Consider the following 20,934-nt stretch of genomic DNA (forward strand, 5'->3'; position numbering starts at 1 on the left):
CACAAGTTGACTAGTTTGAATTACAAGTATGGTGAAAAGTTTACACACATTGTTGAGCCTCTTCGTCATTACTGAACAATCTCCTTATTCAAAATAAGAGTCCGCAATAGCTTGTTGTGGTAGAATTATGGCTTCTGCAAACATTTTTGTTTCTTCCAAGGCTTACTGAAATGATGTTTGTTCCAATGGTTTCATTGTTCTACTGTAGCCAGATGACCTTATACAGGAGCATGGCAGTGACATCTGTTCACCACACATGTCTATTTTCTCTCAAACAAATATCTAAGCAGAGAGTGGTAGTTTCTGGATGGGGAACTTCACACTTATTCCCTGAGAATCGAAAAACTGATGCAATAGTTGTAAGCATGCACACCTTTGACCTTTTTCAGAAATGTACAAAGAAATGTAAGTCAGAGAAACCAAAACTCCCCTACTCTATGAATCAATACTCCTGTGTGTTCAGTTCTCCAACCCGATTATCCACCAAGCAAAGACCTGCTTTAGCTGTGAAACTGGGTGTCATTTGCTCTAGATCCGCGCCTTACTCTCTCTACATGCATTCATATATCTACCCACATATCTCTACATGCAGAAGTCCAAGATGCCATGCAGAAACCTAAACTCTTCCTATGCCAACTTAGAATTTTTAAAACTTAGTTATCCAGCCAAGTAAGAGGAAATTCAACAACTCACTTCATATAAGTTTCAATCTACTTTCTCCTTCCATTTTTTCTTTTCCTTTAGATCATCTGATTTAAACACATTTTTCTAAGAAAAAATAGTCTAACCTCAAAATCTCTCCAATTATAAACTGCCTGAAAAAAAAGGCAAAATAAACTATCTAAAAACTTCTTAGTTCTGTATCTTTTCCAACTTGTTTCTATTCCTCGTTGTAGAGTTAGTAAAGTTTGTGAGTATAAGTGAGAGAATCAGCATGAATTGGACCTAAGCATAGTTTTATTTCTTTTCTGTTCAACAAACCTACTTTGAATATCTACTTTATGCAGGCACGGTGCCAAAGCCGAGGGATGATTCTCATTCTTCAGGATTTCAGAGGCTAATGTGAGAGAGTGACATATAGAAAAACAAATCTCAAAATAAAATGTCGCATACTTTATTTATGTATCTACACAATCTCTGTGGAGTTTTACAGTAAGGAGTATCGATCTTTGTGGTTCTTCCTTTAGAACAGCATGTTACAAAACTCAGAGGCATTGCACAGATTCCTACACACCTTTTTTCTTCATTTTTTGAGAAATTTGAAAGATTTGAAAATGCTATTTGGTATCAGTATGTTTGATTTTCAAATAAAACTGATTTAAGACTGAATTCAGTGGTAATGGATGAAAGTTGGTTTATGTTCTGTGCTTTAAAACTGAGTCATCAATCTACCTTCTTTTCCTCTCATGAAGAACTTTCCTTATCTACTCATTAGCCATGAAAACACAGTGGTTTCATGGACAGATGAGATTTGTTTGTTTGTTTGTTTTTATATTATTCTAGGTGACTATCCAATATGATTTACTCTAAATACATTAACTTCTTTTATGGGCTCCATTTTACGTTTGAGAATGAAAGTAGAGAGAGGCTATTTCTCTAAAGATAGACTATTAATTATGTCAATTCACATGAGTGGTTATGCAGAGTATCACGATGTTTCAGGGCACCTAAAATGTGCATTTAGCTTTCCTTTTCCAGTAGGGAAGATAGAGAAGTCCAAGAAGAAAACATGGGTGAAATAAGTTAAATGTATGAAATGTATTACATATTATAAATGTCTTAAATGCATTTATAATAATCAGCATATTAAAATATTATACCAAATATAATAAAAGTGTGTTATATCTATTACTGTAAATTTTCAGTATCTACCTTCATGATTTCACAATTTTGAAATAATCCTGGAGTCAAAGTTTTGACAGTATAACTTATATGAGATGCTAAACAACCTTCTACTAGATATTTCTCTTTTTTTTCTGGTGTTTCCAATTTTGTGATTAAAAAATAGGAAGCTCTACATCTGATAGAAGGGAAAATGTTTGTTTATATAACACGAAGGTCTTACCTAAAAGGAAGTAAGATAACAGAGTGTGGGTCAGGATTTATAAAGTAACACTTCCATTCTAACTTTGGTTCAATTATGCATACATAAATTTGTTACCATCTTCCTGTTAATATTTGACCACAATGGCTACATAACAATATCTAAAGATTACTTTTTACATAAAAGGATTTTAATTGATTTTTTTAAACCAAGATAGTCTTTATGTGTCAGAGCTACAGTAAATTAATTACTCCTTGGAAATAAGCAGCAGGAAGAAAATGACAAGCGTTTACTGCATATGAGAGTTGTGCTTCGCTGAACATGCTCAGCCACGAATTAGTTGAATAAGAGGGAAATTAAATAAAATCGATAATGGTTACAAAAAGAAAATATTGGAAAATTTTAGGAACGAAATTACTATAAGATAATTGTCAATATGGTCAAAAGATAGAAGTTGATTCCTCTTGGAAGAAAAACAAGTAAATCCCTCAGAAAAAAGGAATATTTAAAACACATTTCTCTTTCATTGTTCAAGAGCCAAAATATAGAAAAGTCAGTCAAGAAGGAAAGAAGGAAGGAATGGGATGGTTAATAAATATCAAAAGCAATGTAACATGGAGACAAGAAGTATATTTCAAATGTGTGCCCCAAATCATTGAAGACACTTACTGTACCTCACTGGGCTATAGACTTTATTTTTCATCTGTATGCATCTTGTTTTATTTCCTGAACTTCCTTACCCACCTTGTTCAGGTATTCTCCAAGTCCTTTACCAACCTCTTTGGTCCAATAATACCTGATGTATGTTCTTGTTGTAGTGGGTCTTGGAAGCAGGAGAAGACAACCTTAATCATGCAAGCCATGTTTAAAGCTGCCGTGCATCACATCTTGTCACATTGTATATCCTCAGCAAGTCACATAGCCAAACCCAAAGCCAGTGGTCAAGGTATACTTTAGCCCAAGGTACAGAGGGAGAGGATAATAATTTGTTGAACAATAATAGAATTTATCACATTAGGAATTATCGTTCCAGGTTTACAGATAGTTTAATCAAGATTTGGAGATTTTAAGCAGCTTGGTTAATGTTTCACATTTAGCAAATAACAAAGCTGGGATCCAAACACCTTGCTATCTGTTTCAAATACTTAGAGTCTTAGTTATTGTGTCATATTGCCACTCTGATCCTCTTTTGATTATATGAGCACAACAGTACAAGAAACACACACACACACCCCTCAACACATATAAGCCCATCCATAGTCTCTAAGTTTCTATTAAATGGTATTTTCTCATTGTTCCAGTCAGTGATATTCAATGCCCCTTGCACAATCTCGGAACTACTGCATGTCCTGTAAGAATTAAACCATAAGCAATACAACCTTCCTATGATGTGTCGTTACTACTTTTGAGCTCTTCACAAGAGAATATTGCCCTAAATATTATTAGCCTGCAATTACCAGTAGAGTCCACTAGTAGAGTACACATTTTTCAAGGAATCTATGTTTTTGGACTTTGTATCCTGAGACCACATATACACAAAATTTAAATATTCATTTTAAGGACATAACATGTATGAGATAAAAGTTGAAAAAATAGTTAAAAACAGTTAATTCATTAATTATGTAAGAAGAGGAGTTATACAGTGATACAGTTTAGTTAACATAAAAACTGAAATATAAAACAAACAATGGATTTTAGCTAGAGACATGAACTCACACATTTTATGTTGGTTTCAATAGAGTAGGGACAACCCAACAGTTTAATAGAAACAGGACTAAACAAGATATTAAGGATTTAGTCTCTATTCTGTAACTAACAAGCTCAAGTGACATGGGTCAAATAATAATGCTTTCTTTGTGTTGAAGAGTTCTAATCAATATATTGAGGAGGTTAGTTTATCCATAAATTTTCTTTTAGTATCAAATATTTTGCACACACACAAAAAATTCATTATCAAAAAGCTGGAAGTGGAGGGGCTGGCCCAGTGGCATAGTGGTTAAGTTCACAGGCTCTGCTTCGGCAGCCCAGGGTTCACGGGTTTGGACCCCAGGCATGGACCTAGACACTGCTCATCAAGCCATGTTGTGGTGGCATCCTACATGCAAAATAAGCACAAGATGTTAGCTCAGGGACAATCATCCTCAAGCAAAAAGAGAAAGATTGGCAGTGGATGTTAACTCAGGGCCAATCTTCCTCATCAAAAAAAACCAAAAAGCTGGAGGTGGAAGGGAAAAATTATTAAAATAACAGTACCAACTAGAATTGAGTGAGTTGCATATATACAAAGCAGTCTGACATGCATATCTATCTATACCAGTTGCTACAGTTGAGTGACATGTGTATACATACCAATGTAAGCAAGAAGGGAAAGTAAAGAGCATCATAATTGCTATCTCTCAGGGAATATTATGAGATTTTATAATAATCTCTCTATTATTAGATTTTATAGTAATCTCTTTAGCATAAGAAGATGCTAAATATATAGAATAGCCCAACATAAAGAAAGAAAAGTACCAAAAAACAGTTTTCATTAGATAACGCTATACTGTCAAGCGTTTAATTAAATGATTTGCAAAGAATCTTTGTATCATTTATTTTTCCTGATTTCCAAAATCACTTTAAAGTATTTCTCTGACTCTTGACTTGCTTTTTCTTTTTAAATAAAGTCTTCTAGGCATATGTATTTATTGAATTTCCAATTAAACCTTGACCCATATGAAGATACTTAAATCATTTCTTAACTAGGTGTTCTTTATTCTGTGGGGACATTTAAGACAGATCAACAAATGCAATTTTGGTTTTTACTCGATCTCAACATTAACAGTCATGTTATTATGCAAACAACGAGTAGTGACAAAAAGTGTTCTGATGATGAAGAAATAACATACGATTTAAATTTTAATGAGCTACATTTTTGTTGAAAAAAGCTTACCACTTGGATAAAACTTCATGTATACCTAAAAGTTTAAGTTAGGTTCTTAAACATCCTCCTTTCGAATTTTTATACATATAAAATAACACCTCACTTCGTTCCTCATGGCTCTCACTTGCCTGCCTGATATTGAGGAAACTCCTTGTGTTTACATTACATTTTCAGGATGATTTAATAAATGGTCATGGAATTAAAGTATTGTCCTGAGTAACACTGCTTGCACAAGCAGTTTCCCTAAATGAAGATGCCCTAATATTAAAGGATATTCTTTCTCTGTTTACCTTTGCTCATCAGAAGCCAGCAGCCCAAATGGGAACCATCCTAAAGCCATAGGAAACCCATAGGAAAGTACAGTGTGGCTCTATACTTGTCTGTCTCCTTTGCTACTTTGGCCAGTAACTTAATCTATCATTTGAGTTTTTAAAAATTTCATGTTAAAGTCTATGCCATCCACAAGTGCGCATTTCTATTCCTTCCCACATGCATGACTTTTAACCCAAATTCAGTTGTCAATGCTTGACGATCAATACCATAAAAGTTTTATTTGAAGGTAAACAGTCCTAAGATTCTGATTTGCTATTATCTGCTATTATACATTGTTCTAACTGAGAGGAACTTTCATAGGTACTAGAGAATTTCCCCCCATTTCGCTAGATGACATCCAATGATAATGGCTTTAACATGATGGGAAATTAATTGAGAAAGCATTTCTAGCCTGCCATAATTTTATCATCCATTCTATTGCTGCTATTAGCAGGAATCCATAACCCCATGGGTGTTTCAAGTGAATCTCTTAGCAGAGCTAACAGCCTGAAGGTCATTCTGTTAGCTACTCCCATCAGCTGGGTGTCAAATCATTGTCAAAAAGAAATTACCGGTGTATTCATTTTTTTAGCTTCTAGCCTTGTGCTGTGGTATATGAGATGATTTGTAGAGAGCCATTGGGGAAAAAAGAGCGCTGGTGGTCATCGAAGGCTTCTTTCAAGTCAGCACTTAGTCAAATCATTACAAATTAACTTGGATGTGTGAGGCACTGCCTGCCATTGAACTCACTTTTCAGACAAGGTTAGAAAATCTTGGATTCTAATTCCTGTTGGACATAATTTTTTCTTAATGATACCACAGAGAGGATCAGAGCCACTTGTGATATTAAACACAATTGGTCAGAATCAGTAGAGGATCCCCCATCATGTTGAAAATATGCAATTGCATTGTAACACAAACAATAACAAATGAAGCTTATTATATTAATGGCTGATGCTCCTTGTTTTCATGCCTCTCCACATGATGTAACAGTTTTCATGGGTGCATTGTAGATATCCTAAATGTAGTTTACACACACACACATACACACACACACACAATGAGATGTGAATAAAATTCAAAAGAGAAAGATAATTCTTTGAAATCTATTGTTTCCATTCTGCTCTTTTTTTCCCTGTGATACAGAACAAGCAAACACTCAATCTCTAATACCTTTTTTCTATAACCGCTTCCCCAAGGAATTATTGCAGTCTACAGTGATTTTTTGATAAACTTGTATGAATTACAGCATAGTTACCTGTTCCCATGCTTAGATTTTGGGTGAATTGCCTATGGACTACAGCTGGTATTTTCCTAATAATGTTTTATCAGTGAGACAGTAGAGGAAGGGCCAATGGCTATCTTGTCTCCACTGGCATTTAAGTAAATGGAAACAATTGCTGAAATATGACATATGATAATGGCATATAAGAGGATTTTATGTGCATCCTAAACCAATTGTGCTTGGAAAAATGAAGCACTACTCTGACAAGCACAGACATCCTGGTGTAGAGTTACACTTTCTAAAATCTTTCACACATACCTTAATGGCTTTAACAAGTTTATCATAAAATGGCTGTGCCAAGACTGGAGCTTCCTTCTTTCAAGTGGCTTTTCTGAATTAATAGCAAGATTGAACTCTTCAAAATATGACATATAGGCTAACAGTTTTCTTATAAAGGCAAGGATGGGAAATAAAAATAACCAAAGAACTAATAACAAGGAATATATTAATACAGATATTATTTGTTCCAGCTAAAGATTAAAAGCAGTAATATCCATAGTTGAGAAACAATTCTCTAGAATTTAAAAATAAATGTCAACAACTACATTCATACACTCCAGAAAATGTTTTCTAGAAGAGAGTCATTTCTCTCTACAACATTGATAATTGTCTCTTAATAACTCATATGGATTTGTCATTCGTAAATTTGTCAAAAGGCTTTTTGAACATATTCATATTTCTGGCAGTATATCCTTCATATCTATTAATATCTATGTTTTCTGTCAAACGTAGATAAAGTGTATGATCATAAAAGGGAATTTAACAACAAAGATTACTTTCTGATAAATACTCAAAATGTGTTGCGTATTGAACATAAAAGCAAAGTTAAATTTGCATCTAGACTTTTTAAAAGTAGAGCGTGTGCTTTAAGTTTCAAATATAAGATTTCCTATGTGCTAAAATGGTTACTGACTTAATGACACCAGCTTATCATTATAAAAGTTGTGTTACAACCAGGGTTAAAGAAAGGAACATTCTAAAGAAAATACAAACTTTGCTCAGGATTAGTGTTAACATCATGTTTCCTTTGCACAGAAGCTAAACTTTTGCTTTGAATTACACATTATAAAATGCCCTTTAAAAAAATATTTCCACCATATTTATTAGATTTTTAAAAATTTGTTGCTCTTTAACTGTGTTTTGCTCTGTCAACTGCTTGTTAGATTTCCCTCCAGAGAAAATTGAGCTTCATAACTAGGCTCGTAGATCACAGCGTGAATACAACTTGCCGCACTCCGCTCGGCAGGTAAGAAGATCCGTGAATAACACCGAAATATAATTGGCTTCCGCTCCTGATGCTGTCCCCTGAAATTGCTTCATTCTTATATCACCTGACCTAAGCAGCAAGGACATATTTTAAATTCAGACTGCCTTAAATTGCTGCATTACAGCTTTTTTTTTTATAAACCTTAAGTGTTACTAAGGTGACAAAAATTGCTTGTTTTTCAAAATATTCTATATGTTTTGGTGAGGAGTATATGTGAAGGTAGTTACTGGAATTACAAAACACTGACAGTACTAAGGACATCTGGCCTATAAATAATATCCACTGGGTTTTGTGTCTACATCCTGTTTATATCCAAATTGCAGCAGACTATGGTATTCATTATTAAAAGACAAACTGTTCTTTTTTCGCTATTAATTGAAACATCACTTATTGCTTATATTGTTACTGTACTAAACATGTGTTTTAATATGGTCCTTGGCCAAATTTCATAGCCAGTGGTTTAAAAGCACAGCAGACACACTCCCAGCCTGATTAGCTGGTTCCTCATGATGGGGGGTGGGGAAGGGAGTGGGTGGAAGCAGCGCTGGTAATTTTTCAGATCATTAGGTGCATATTCATCTTAATGGGGCATCAAAGTTTAAAACTATAATGTATTCCCCTCATTTAATCCACCAGAGAATATGCATAGTAACCACATGAAAGCAGAAAGGATTTCAACACTTTGAAGCTGCTCAAGCAGGTGTCATCTTTCCCTTTAGGCGGGATGGAAACGGAAACTCGATTAGCCTAATTCTGCCTCAGTAACCCCTCAGCGCCTCGCTCTGCGGCTGGAGCGGATGTACAGCCGCGCATCGCCTCAGATAAAACACGAGTTGAATTGCCTCGGGCGACATTTTCAGAGAGTGAGGGCCCGGAGGGAAAGAAACATGACCTAAGTCATAGTGCCTCCTATAGAAGTACTTTTATTCATTCTCGCCGCACTCTCTCATTAGCACCCCTTCTTTACTAAAACACTATGCTGGATGCTGCAGAGGAAAGAGTATCAAAATTCAGAAAAGCGTTAAAGGACGGCGGAATAATTCTTTCGCATTCTATCCGAACATACTCTTAGAGATTTTGAACAAATATTAGACTTCGCAACTTATTCTTCACAACTTAACTTAATTGGAAATCGGGAATATTTGTCATTTAAAAATTCTCTCTCGCATACTTGTTTTTGTGCTTAGATGAAAATAACGTCTTGTATTCGTTTTGCTGTAGAGAGCATAAGGTTTATTATTCATCCTCTCCGGATGAACATATGAATGGTGACTGCAGTTAATGTCTGATTCAAATGAATGATTGGAATTCTTTTCACCTCAGATCTAGGTAACAAGCGAATGCCCCCACTTTAATTTTGGAAAAGTAGAAAAATAGAGGAAAGGAAGATAACTCATTTTATGTATATAAAATATATATAATATATAATAAATATAATATAATATAATCAACAGATATATCATACAATAAATAATGTAGAAATTATAATAGCAAATAATAGAATAAATGTGTGATATATAACTAAATATTATATGAACTACTTATAAATAACATAATATTAATATAGTATTATGTATTATATTAATATATAAGGTGGTATAAGGTATTTCCTTTGTAAATGTTTAACAATATTCCACTTTATTTCAAGTAGTTACTTATTTTACATTAATCTAAAGTCAGAAATATACTAATTCAGTGATGGAAAATGTTTTCAAATTATATAAAGTATATCTTTGCAGTAATAAATTTTTTCATTTATGTTATTTGTCATAAAAATTACATTTCAGGAAAATCAATAAAAGTAGAAAGTGCGTTACGTTTTCACATGAAGCTGAACATTTATAAATGTGAGAGTTATTCCTGAGGACTTGAAAAGGGAAAATTCTTGTAAAAAAACTTCAAAACTTGAAGGTATATGATAACATAAAATAGTTTATGAGTAAAAAATGACCAAATATATATAAAAAAAAACTTTAGAAGTAAAACGTTTTGTCTCCACGTCATCTGTGTTTGTTACCAGACTGTCAATGAATGACTTGAGGTCAGTGCTTTTCCTCTAGTATCTCTATTCCTGGCACATAGTAGGTCCATCTAATAAGTATAGAAAAAGAAAAATAAGAAAAGTTCACATGAAACTAATGTTTTACTAAATATTTGCATCTCTATACTTTTAAATTAGATATTGTTTGGTGATATCACCTTATCAGATTTTTATGATAAGCTTGTAACGGCTTAAATATTTTAGTTAGTTTAAGTTCAATAGCTGTACATTTTCCTGAAATGGCTTGATGCTAAGGAAACAGAGAGAGTCTAAAGAGCGTTTCTTGAAACCACTTTGTCTGAACGGAACATTAGTCTTAAGATTATATCGTCTTCATGGGCACTATATACACTATAATGTGTAATCTATACATTTAATTTGATAAAATTCATTGCTTTATATTTGCATCATTTGTGTATGTGGGGAACTGGAATTGGCCACCTCAAGATATGTCTCTTTGGCATGAGGGATATTTTGGGCTGGTTACTTTTAAAAAAACTGTAGACAGCAAAGAAACTCTTAAAAGTAGAATTTACTTACCCTTTGTTAAGACACATTTACATTGTAAAGGAAATCTCCATCTGTAAATGTGTCTCCCTCTCTGTACAAGAAGAAGGGGGGATGACCCTATCTCTAGGAACTCTTATCAATTCGGAAGGCAAGGACTTAAATCTGGATAATAAACTCACTCTTGTTTACTGTACTTGTCTGGTAACCTCCCATAACTGACTCTTCCCACCCCCAACATCCTCCTTTGTCTTTAGCTGGAGATGATATTTAAGGTGGTGGCTTCAGCCATTTTGGCGAGTTGCTCAGTTTGCCTGAGGCTCTCCCATGTATACATGTTATAAAGCTTTGTTTACTTTTCTCCTGTTATTCTGCCTCATGTGAATTTAATTCATTCTCTGGCCAGAAGGACCCAGAGTGGGTAGAGGAAATGTCTTCCTCCTCTACAGGTATTTGCAAACATGGAAAGTAGGTCGTAAAATTAAAATGACAATGTGGTGTGGCCAGCATAGAATATTGGTCCACAACAGATAGAGTCTGATCTCTCATTTCTTATAACTTTCCTTCTTTCTTCTTTCTATGTTTCCACTGAATCAAAGCCTCAAGTTATTCTATTCACATCTGATAGTCTGATTAAATCAGTTGAAGCTCAGATTTGAATTAATGATAGATTGATAATCTTACTAATCATCCTAAAAGAAGACAATAAAAGATCGCCAATGGAGTGAGAAATGATGTTTTCCCCTGACATACCTCCAGGCATTTTTCTTAAGCCATATATATCAAGTAAACCTGAGAATAAAATACACAGAAGCAGCATAATTTATCACACATCTGAACTCTTCCCCACTTTCTCGAGCAATTATGCATCTAAAGGAACCTTAGTAAAAATGAAGTCATCTTTGAAGAAAAGAGAATCATTTGCATTGCACAGTGATAGATTAACTGCTAAATTGTGAGAAGAATGAGGGCTGTTTCAGCATATGGACAGTGTGGTCATACCTTAATGTTTAGTATTTCTACCAAGTTAGATAGAAAAATAGGAGAACAGTGAGATGAACTGGCAAAATTTAATCATACAATAATCCCATTCCTGTTTGAAACACACTTTTTTATAACTCTCATGGTAAAAGCAAAGTCACTGCCAAATTTCTTTTTTTTACTTTTTGGTATTTTTTTATTTGTACGCTTTATATTGCTAGTGTAAATTAAAGGCTTATTAATTTAGTAAGTCACTTGAACTCTTGCTAAGAACAGTGTTGAAATGTGCTTTTCAAATTTATGTGGTGTTATTAGGTTACTGCTTTTGCGATTCACTGGTGCGAAATCCGAAGTTCCAAGATTATTCATCGCCTTGACCATTCATTCACCTAAACTCTGGTCCTGGATATCTAGGAGCCTCATCAACATCTCAAACTCAATACGCTCAAGACATCTTATTTTCCTAAAGCCAGATTCTTTCCCCCAAAACTCCATACTTGACATTTAACTACATGCATTTTAATCCTGAATCTTTTATTCACTAGCTATGTGGCCTTGGGCAAGCTATTCTGTTTTCTCATCTCTAAAAGGGAGATAATGGCAACTATCATATAAGTCTGTTTGGTAATTCAATGAGTCAATCTATGTAAAGCACCTAAAACAATGATAGGCACATAGAAAGACTCTACATAAATGCTATTTGTTATTATCCAAACTAAGGAATTCATATTCCTCTTTGTTGTTTCCTTCTTCCTTATCTCAAGAATCTAGCTAATCAGCTGCCATAGGTAAATAACAATCCTATTATTTCTCACCACATCTGGGAGTCGTCTCTTCTCCTTTCTTTAAAATAAACTCTATTCACTTTATGCCTTTAACATTATTCCAAAGTCTCACCATGCTCCACCAAGGAATCTATGTTGCATTACCCCACCAAGCCAGTTGGTTTCAGATATCTTGCATCATGCCATCATCACTTTTAAAACTGAAGATGGCTCTTCATTGTCTACAGAGCCAATTGTACACTTCTGCCTGGCTTTCAAATTCATGCTAATTTGATCCTATGATACCTATCCTCTAAGTTCTTACTGCTCCTACTTTTTGTATGCAAATAACAGTAAACCCTACTCAAGCTGACTTAAAAATATTATATGCATAAACTCACAAAGGTTTATGAGTAGAGCTGGGCTCGGAGTCATTAGATCCAGAGGCTCACAATGTGATAAATGAGTCTAATTCTTTCTCTCATTCACAATGCTGGTCTTACCCTAAGGCTAATTGCTCACGAGAGATGAATGGCCTCATCCTTCTGTGTTCCTATCTTTACCCAAAGCAGCCAACACACCTGCCTTTCCTTTCACTGGTCAAGCAAGAGGATTGGAATTACTGTGATTTGCTCATATTATCAGCTGGGGTGGAGTCCATATTGGGGACTCAACCACAGAATCTATTAAAGTTTTAAATTTAGTTGAAATTCACTAAATTCATGTTGATTGATCTATAATTAAAATTCCATTTGTGGGGCCAGCCCGGCGACGTAGTGGCTGAGTTTGTGTACTCTGTTTTGGTGGCCTGGGGTTTGCAGTTGCAATCCCAGGCACAGATTTACACAGCGCTTGTCATGCCATTCTGTGGTGGGGTCCCACATATAAAATAAAGGAAGATTGGCAAGAAGTGTTAGCTTGGGGGCAATCTTACTCACCAAAGGAAAAAAAAAATCTGTTTGCATTGCCAACTTATAAAGTAGAAAAGAATCGATAGGAGTTATTGACTTCTTGAGATTGGCAAAGCATGATTTGGGTGCTTCCATATGATATATGACATATAGAAGACGATTATTCTGGGAGACAGAGAAATGTGGGATTTACCAGCTTTACCATTCACTAGCAGTGTGTACTTGATAAAGTTAGTTCCCCTCACTTACCCTGAGTTTCCTCAGTTATAAAATGAGAGTGAATATAGAATATATATGGTAAGACAGTTTGCATATTAATTAAGAAATGAAATGCTTAGTCCAGTGTGGGGTACATAGTACCCCAAAATACATAGTAGACAAAATAAGTCTTAGTTTACATTTTCAAAATAAATAAATTATAACCAATTAAGACAAATATTATAGAAGTTATTCTAAGTTAAATGGAAATCTGAATGATAAAAAATATTATTTAACTGATTCAATGTTTAAAATAAATCAGTTAACAAGGGATTTCCTGGTGAAAAACACTGAGAAATTATTATAATATGTGTGAAAGAATGATTCATAATGAGTAACTTTGCAACTGTTTAAAATTGGTGATTCTAATAATAATGAAAGTTTGTGCAGTCTTAGGAATTTTAGTGTTTATGTAATTTGCAATTGATTAAACAAGGAGTTTTTCCCACAGGTAGTTCAAAAGAAGATGTCATATCAGCAGTGTTTAAATTATTCATATATTCTATATTATGGGTGTAAATCCACGAGGTTCTAGTGTATCCACTTAGCGCGCTGTTTAGTCATGCGTCCACAGTTTAGACTTAGTCAACCTGAAGCATCCATCAAAAAGAGTGACCCCATTCTTCATGGTTTCCCAGCAATCCACATCTAGGGTGCGTTGCTTGAAGCTGCAATTCTGTTCATCCTTAAAGCGATACTTCTGCCTTCTCTGCTTGAGCTTACCCTCTTCAATTCCAATTCAAAAGCTCCTTGGGAATCCTGCTGCCATCCGCTCTTTACAAATCTCCAGCCCAGCAGTGTTTCATTAATCATCATCTCAGTGCTGGCAAAGACATTGTAGATGGGAATCCTGTCCTCTATTTATACACATTTGTTAGAGCTCATAGGTGCTGCTGCTCAAGCAGATTGATTCAAAGTCTGCAGATATTTCGCTTTTAGAGGCATTGAACAGGTCTGACATTATTACCACTTAATAGATCTTTATTTTGTCTCCAGCTTGATGTCTCTTTAAAGTTACTCATCCCAAAAGAAAAAAAGGACCCTCCCTTTCCAACACTGTGTATGGATACAAAGTTTAGATGCCATGAGTGACTTCTACAAAGCAAGCTGGTCCATAATGCCTATATCTGGGTTTGTCGTCCAGAATTTTGTTGTAACTTGGAAAAGTAAACCTTAGGAATTTTATCTTATTAGGCAAAGATATTAAGAGGACAAATCTAAATTTACCATGTTTTTCAATACTGTCTTTGGGATGTTAGTTAATCTTTTTATACTAATCAGTTCTCTCATTTTTGGAAAATGAAAAAGAACATGCCGTTTAATGAAAACTTAAAGTGGAAGGGGTCATTAGTTATCATCCATCCTGTATCCTTCCTTTTACAGATGGAAAAACTGAAGCCCAGAACTGTTTCCTCAGCATTACACTTTAATATCATTATCACAGCTATGACTATTACTGAGTGGACATTGTTCTGGCAATCAAAGGAGAGGAAAGTCTTTGTATCAAAGTATTCTGAAATAACATGATTGTGAAGACAGAGAAGAATATAGCTAATCTGTCTTCCACAGTGGGTGACAATAACAAAGGATATGTAGGAACGTTTTTTTTTCTTTTGGAAGTTGACAAAAGACAAGAATGATAATATTGCCAATAATGCATAAGAACATGGAAAATGTAAAATAAAAAAATAGTTTATTAAGTATTGGGAAAGACAGTCTCCTGTGCACAGTCTTTTGACCCCCACTCAGCCACATGAGAGTGGGCCTTGGGTGGGAAACACTTCCTTACCTAGAGATGAAGAGCCCACACAGCCTGCATTGGATTTATCACCTTGTGTGGGAGCATCCCTTCTCGTCACAGGCTCAGTAAGTACTCCTTTTTGTCTCTGCTTAAAGTATGTGAATCATATGGCACCTGGGCAACCCCACTGTTATATTTGTCCTCCACAGGGAGGGCAGGGTCCTTCCACTGTGGCACAAGAGGAGTCTACATAGGTTAATTGCCCTGCGTCAGCCGGCCACCAGGAGAGACTCGCTGGCCATGGGGGACCAACACCCACTGCTGAAGATGACCTTGTTCTATCTCTTCTCTATATAAGTAAAGCAGTGTTTCATCCTGTGCTTGACTGCAGTGTGGTTTCCTTGGTGACTCCGATGCCAAGGTGCAATGGGCAGAAGTGTTTAGAGTCCTTCCCTGGGGTTGGTAACCAGTGCACAGTACTCTGCTCACATAAAGTAGGATTTCAATTAGGTAAATACATTTGCAATACAAAGAAAAAATAATTAAAATCAAAATTACTATAGCTAGTTTTGCTCTAGCACAGTTTATATCAGAGAGGAAGCGAATCTTATAATATTCTCCTTCTTCTTACAGAGACTGGTGTGGGAAAGACAATGATGAAACTCAGAAGAGATGGTGCAGCATTGGCCAGACACATAGTGATAATGGAAATGTGACGGAGAGCAGAAAGCTGCATTGCTCTGTATAGTAATATATAGGGAACTTTCTGAGGACCGTCAGGAAGAACAAAGAGGAGAGTGGGGAGGGCTGAAAAAAAGGATGGGAGGCCAAAGCCTGAAACTAAGTTGAAGTTGTTTGCATTTCTGCTGTGGAGCATCTGTAAGTCTCCAAACATCAGGAAGGGTGCTCCATATTCAAGTATATGTGAGTGGCTATTGGTGAAACCAAGGGAAAGTGAGCAACTGGCATATCTGAATGGCACAGGAGAGAGAAAGGACTAGCCCCCAAAGGTGAGATGCCAGGGAATTTGCAAAGTGGCATAAGGATAGCCCTGAAAGGAAACTGGAATGAAAAAAAAGTCTGACTTTTTGGGGCTGTTTCCTAGTTTTAACACTTTAGTTTTTTTCACTTTATATATTTACTTTTTTTTTTTTTTCTGTCACTGAAATGCATTGGGCCTGGCAGGGGCCCCATGTTCCCTGTCTTTTCTCCACACTCTTCTTCCTTTAATACATATTAGATCACATCATTTTACCCTTAAATATTTCCATATGTATCTTTCAAAACCAAGAACATTTTCTTTACAAAACCATGATGCCATTATATGCCCACAAAATCAGCAATATTTTGTTAATATCAAAAAAAAAAAAAATTAAGGGATCTGAACCAGCGAACCCCGGGCCACCAAAGCAGAAGGGCCCAAACTTAACTGCTGCGCCACCAGGCTGGCCCCTAAACCTCTTTAATCTAGAGTAATCTCGCCTATCATTTTTCTCTGAATTGTTTTTCTTTGATTTATTAATGAAACCCGGTTACTTGTCCCATAGAATAGTCTATATTCTGAATAAATATGATTGCTTCTTCTTTGTGTCATTTCACCTGTTTCTTTAGCCCTGCATTTGCTGTAACTTGGAAGTTACCATAACTTTTCATTGATTAGATTTCAGTCCAAATTCTTGGCAAGAATACTTTATAAAAAATAGCACATAATTTTATATGGAGACTGTATATTGCATCACATCAGGAGGCATCTAACATCTGGTTGTATTCCTAATCAATGCATTCAGAAGACAGAATCAAGAAAAGTTTTTAAAAGACACAAGACCATCTCTTCCACACTTTGCCCTTTACCATTTTTTTCTTCTCTATTTTGGGAATGCTGGCATGGTGTCTGAAGGTTCAGCACCCATCTTGTGACCATGAGGACAAAAGCCACAGGTAAAGCAAGAAGATAGAAAGAGCATGAACACGTTATGGTGAAGACATAATGCAATCCGGGGCCAGTCTAATCCTTGATTTACTTTTGTGTGAAAGAAATGAATCCCTTATTTAAGCTGTTATTCTTTGAAATTTCTGCCATTTGCAGCTAAATGCAATACTGATTTATCGTTTGCTCAAATCCCCCTCAGCAACACTAGTTCTGTAAGTACCAGGACAGCCATCCTGGTTGTATGGAGCGAGCATCTGTTCTGATTAGTGAGCGACTGTACCATATTGGGCTCTTAAGTAAGATTTCAAACCCAGGTCCTGTGCCTTAATTTCTTAACTTTAGAAATGTGAATATCAATAGTACCTACTTCATAGTTTTAGTGTGAGAACTATGTTAAATAATTCAAGTAAAATAATGCAGATAAACCATAGCATCTGGTATATAGTAAGTTGTCAAAGAGTAACAGCTACTGTTCTCTTCCCATTATGCCTCCAGATCCTTGAAACTAGCATCAGGGTGAGGTAATAACTGATATTTATTATCACCCAGGAATCTCACAATCATTTTTCTTGCCACTTATTACTTAATAACCACCTGAGGTACTCTCCCACCCGAAATTTTATATGGGAATCATTTATTTGTGAAAAGAAAAATCACTGTGATGCAGAATTAGAGACTAAAATAATAGTAAATTGTGTGTTAGTATCAAGATAGAAATCCAAAAGAAGGGAGCAAGGGAATGTATTATAGGTAGCTCAATAAATATGTGTCACCTACAGCTAAGTCCATGTTTGTTCATTATAAATTTGTGTATTAAAAGCAAGGCCAAACTAAACGTGTAGGACAGCTCTGGCAGAGGCAGAGCTGCTAACTGAGAATTATGAAGTTATTAATATGTTGGAAGAAATTTAAGGTAAACTAATTTTCTGAGCATCGTCTCAAGTCTACTAAAAGCTGATAAATCAATAAACCAAATCTGATTTACCTAAAAGAAGACTCTGGTTTGGCCACAAAAGAGCAAATCTGGTCAAATCACATTAGAAACACAAACATATTCTGCTAGTTCAAGGAAGCACAACAAACGGCCTCTGTAAGGGACACTCTCTGTATTTCAGAGCTCAGAGGCATCTGAAATACATAAGAATGAATTCAAAGGATGTAGTCACTTGGCAAGGTAGATTGTCCTATAAATCATGGAGCATAAAAGTTACACTAGAAATCTGACTTCCTGAATGATGGAGTAAGGAGGTTGACAAATCCACTTGCTAAAAAGCAACTATAAAGTGGGACCAAATGTCCAAAGCCAGCAACTTCATCAGCACTTTGGAATGTGACCAAAGGTACACGACAAACTGAGAAGTGTTTATTCATGAAAAACACATTTATTAATGAACTTTGGGTAAGAACAGGTGCAGGTGTGTGGCATTCTTCCCCATGGCTACTTCCCTTTCTCTCTACCTGCAGCCTGAGTTCAGTCATCATGGTTCTTTAACCAAGACATGGCAAGCTGGGAAAGCTAGCAGTTTATGTGCTGCTGGAGGAGACTGACTTGATTTAAGGGTTGTCAAAGTGTTGATTCAGTAGCAAGCAAACAGGGAGGGCCAGCGGACTAACTGGGGATTTACCAGAGAATTCTAGGAGGTGTGACAGTCCTCCAGAGCTCAGAAAGTTTGCCACACTCTCTGGATCTACCACAAGCTACGTGCATGTGCAGAAGCAACCAGAGTGGATACACACCACCACACATATGTGGTCCACAGGACTGGCAGGGCCAAGTAAACACTCAGAAGAGTCACGAGAGGTCCAGGCAGAACCTAAGAGGTGAGGCAGATTTGAAAATAACCTGAAGTTTGAATGTACACTTCGGTCCCACACAAAAATCCATTAGCTGAGGGTTGATGCTAGTAAAGCTTGAAGTTTTTGAAGACAAACTCTGACCAACCTGTGGATGATCTCTAACTGATGCCAAAACAGGAATCATGGCTTAAAAATGAAACCAACGAAAAATTTGAGCAGAGATCAATGGCCATATGTTAGTGGGAGACATATCTCACAGATTTAGTCTAGGCAAGTTTGTAAACAAGCAAACAAACAGCAACAACCCAGATTGGAGGGAGGTAAGAGCCAAATTTGGAGTTGTTAATATATTATCAAAAATGTCCAGTATCCTGGGGCCAGCCCAGTGGCACAGCGGTTAAGTATTCACACTCCACTTTGGTGGCCCAGGGTTTGGTTCAGATCCCAGGTGCAGACCTTGCACCGTTCATCAAGCCATGCTGTGGCTAGCATCCCACATATAAAATAGAGGAAGATGGGCACAGATGTTAGCTGAGGGCTAATCTTCCTAAAACAAACAAAAAAGCCAGTATTCAACTAAAAATCAGGAGATGTGCAAAGAAACAAGAAAGTGTGACCCAAACACAGAAAAAAAAAGAGAAAGCCGTAAAAACTTTTTCTGAGTGCCTCAAGATGTTAGAGTAAGCAAAGGCTTTAAAGAAGCTATTATAAATAGGTTGAAATAATGATAGGAAAACCATAGTTAAAGGCAAGAGAGCATGGTAACAATGAGGTAGTGAATAGATAGTCTCAAAATGAGATTAAAAATTGTTTTTAAAAAGGCTCCAATGAAAATTCTGGAGTTGGAAAGTACAATAAGCGAAATACAAAATTCATTTGAGGGGCTTAGCAGATCTGAGAAGGCAGAGAAAGAACCACTGAACTTGAAAATAGAGCAATAAAAATTACACAATCTGAAGAACAGAGAGAAAAAATTGAAGGAAAGTGAACAAAGCCTCATAAACCTGGGAAAAAATATCAATTGTACCAACATATGAGGAATAAGAGTTCCAGAAGGAAAGGATAGAGTGAAAGCTGTAGAAAAAAATTTGCAGAAATAACAGCTGAAAATTTTCCAACTATGGTTTAAAAACAGACAACCTACCTAACACACATGCAAAAAATTAAACAAACTCCGAGTCGAATAAAGACAAACAGATTCACAACTAGACACACAGTCAATCTGCTGAGAGACAAAGACCAAAAGGAAACTGCAAACAACAAGAGAAAAATGACTCAAGATGCACAAATAAGAGTAAAGGCTGATTCCCTCAGGAACTACAGAGGCCGGTGACAGTGGAATGACAACTCGAAGTGCTTAAAAACAAAAACAAAGACTGTCTACCAAGAATTACAGATCCGTTTTAAAATGGAAGTCAAATAAAACTTACCATTACAAAGACTAAGAGAATGTATTGTTACCAGACCTGCCTTAGAAGAAATTCTAAAAGAAATCCTTCAGGCTGCAAGGAAGTGACATCAGATCTTAAATCAAATCCACAGGAAGAAATGAAGGGCTCTGTAAATATTAAAGATGTGGGAAAAAATAGTAAAACAAACTATACATTTGTTCTCATTTCTTCTCAACATTTTTACAAGACGTGATTGTATAAGGCAATGGATCTAACACAGTACTGTTGGGTTTATAACATATGTAGTTTATATGGCAATAAAAGAACAAAAGAGGAGAAGAGGAAAGAAGGGAGAAAGGAAAAACTATAGAAAGAAATTAAAAGGAAGTATGAGAAGGGAAAAAGGAAGAATGAAAGAAAAGAAACAAAATGTAAAGAGAGAAGAAAAAATAGATAATAGCTAAACAAAGATTCAAAAACTCTATGTAAAATAGCACAACAAATTTATCAGATGTTTATCACTGTTTTTGTTGTTCAAGTTAATGATTCAGCTAACGAAACTGATCAATGTAAAACACCGTGTTAATAGATTAAAGAAGGAAAAATATGATAACCATTTCAATAGATCCTAAAAAGGTATTTGACAGAATTTCATACTTATTCCTGTTATAGAATCCTAGAAAATTTGAAATAGTAAGTGATTCCCCTAAGCTGTTAAGCATACGCACAATAAACAAAACAACCACCACAAACTAAACAATATTCTTACTGGTATAAGTTCA

This window comes from Equus quagga, unplaced genomic scaffold (genome assembly GCF_021613505.1).
Source record: "Equus quagga isolate Etosha38 unplaced genomic scaffold, UCLA_HA_Equagga_1.0 203_RagTag, whole genome shotgun sequence".
In the NCBI taxonomy this organism is placed as follows: Eukaryota; Metazoa; Chordata; class Mammalia; order Perissodactyla; family Equidae; genus Equus; species Equus quagga.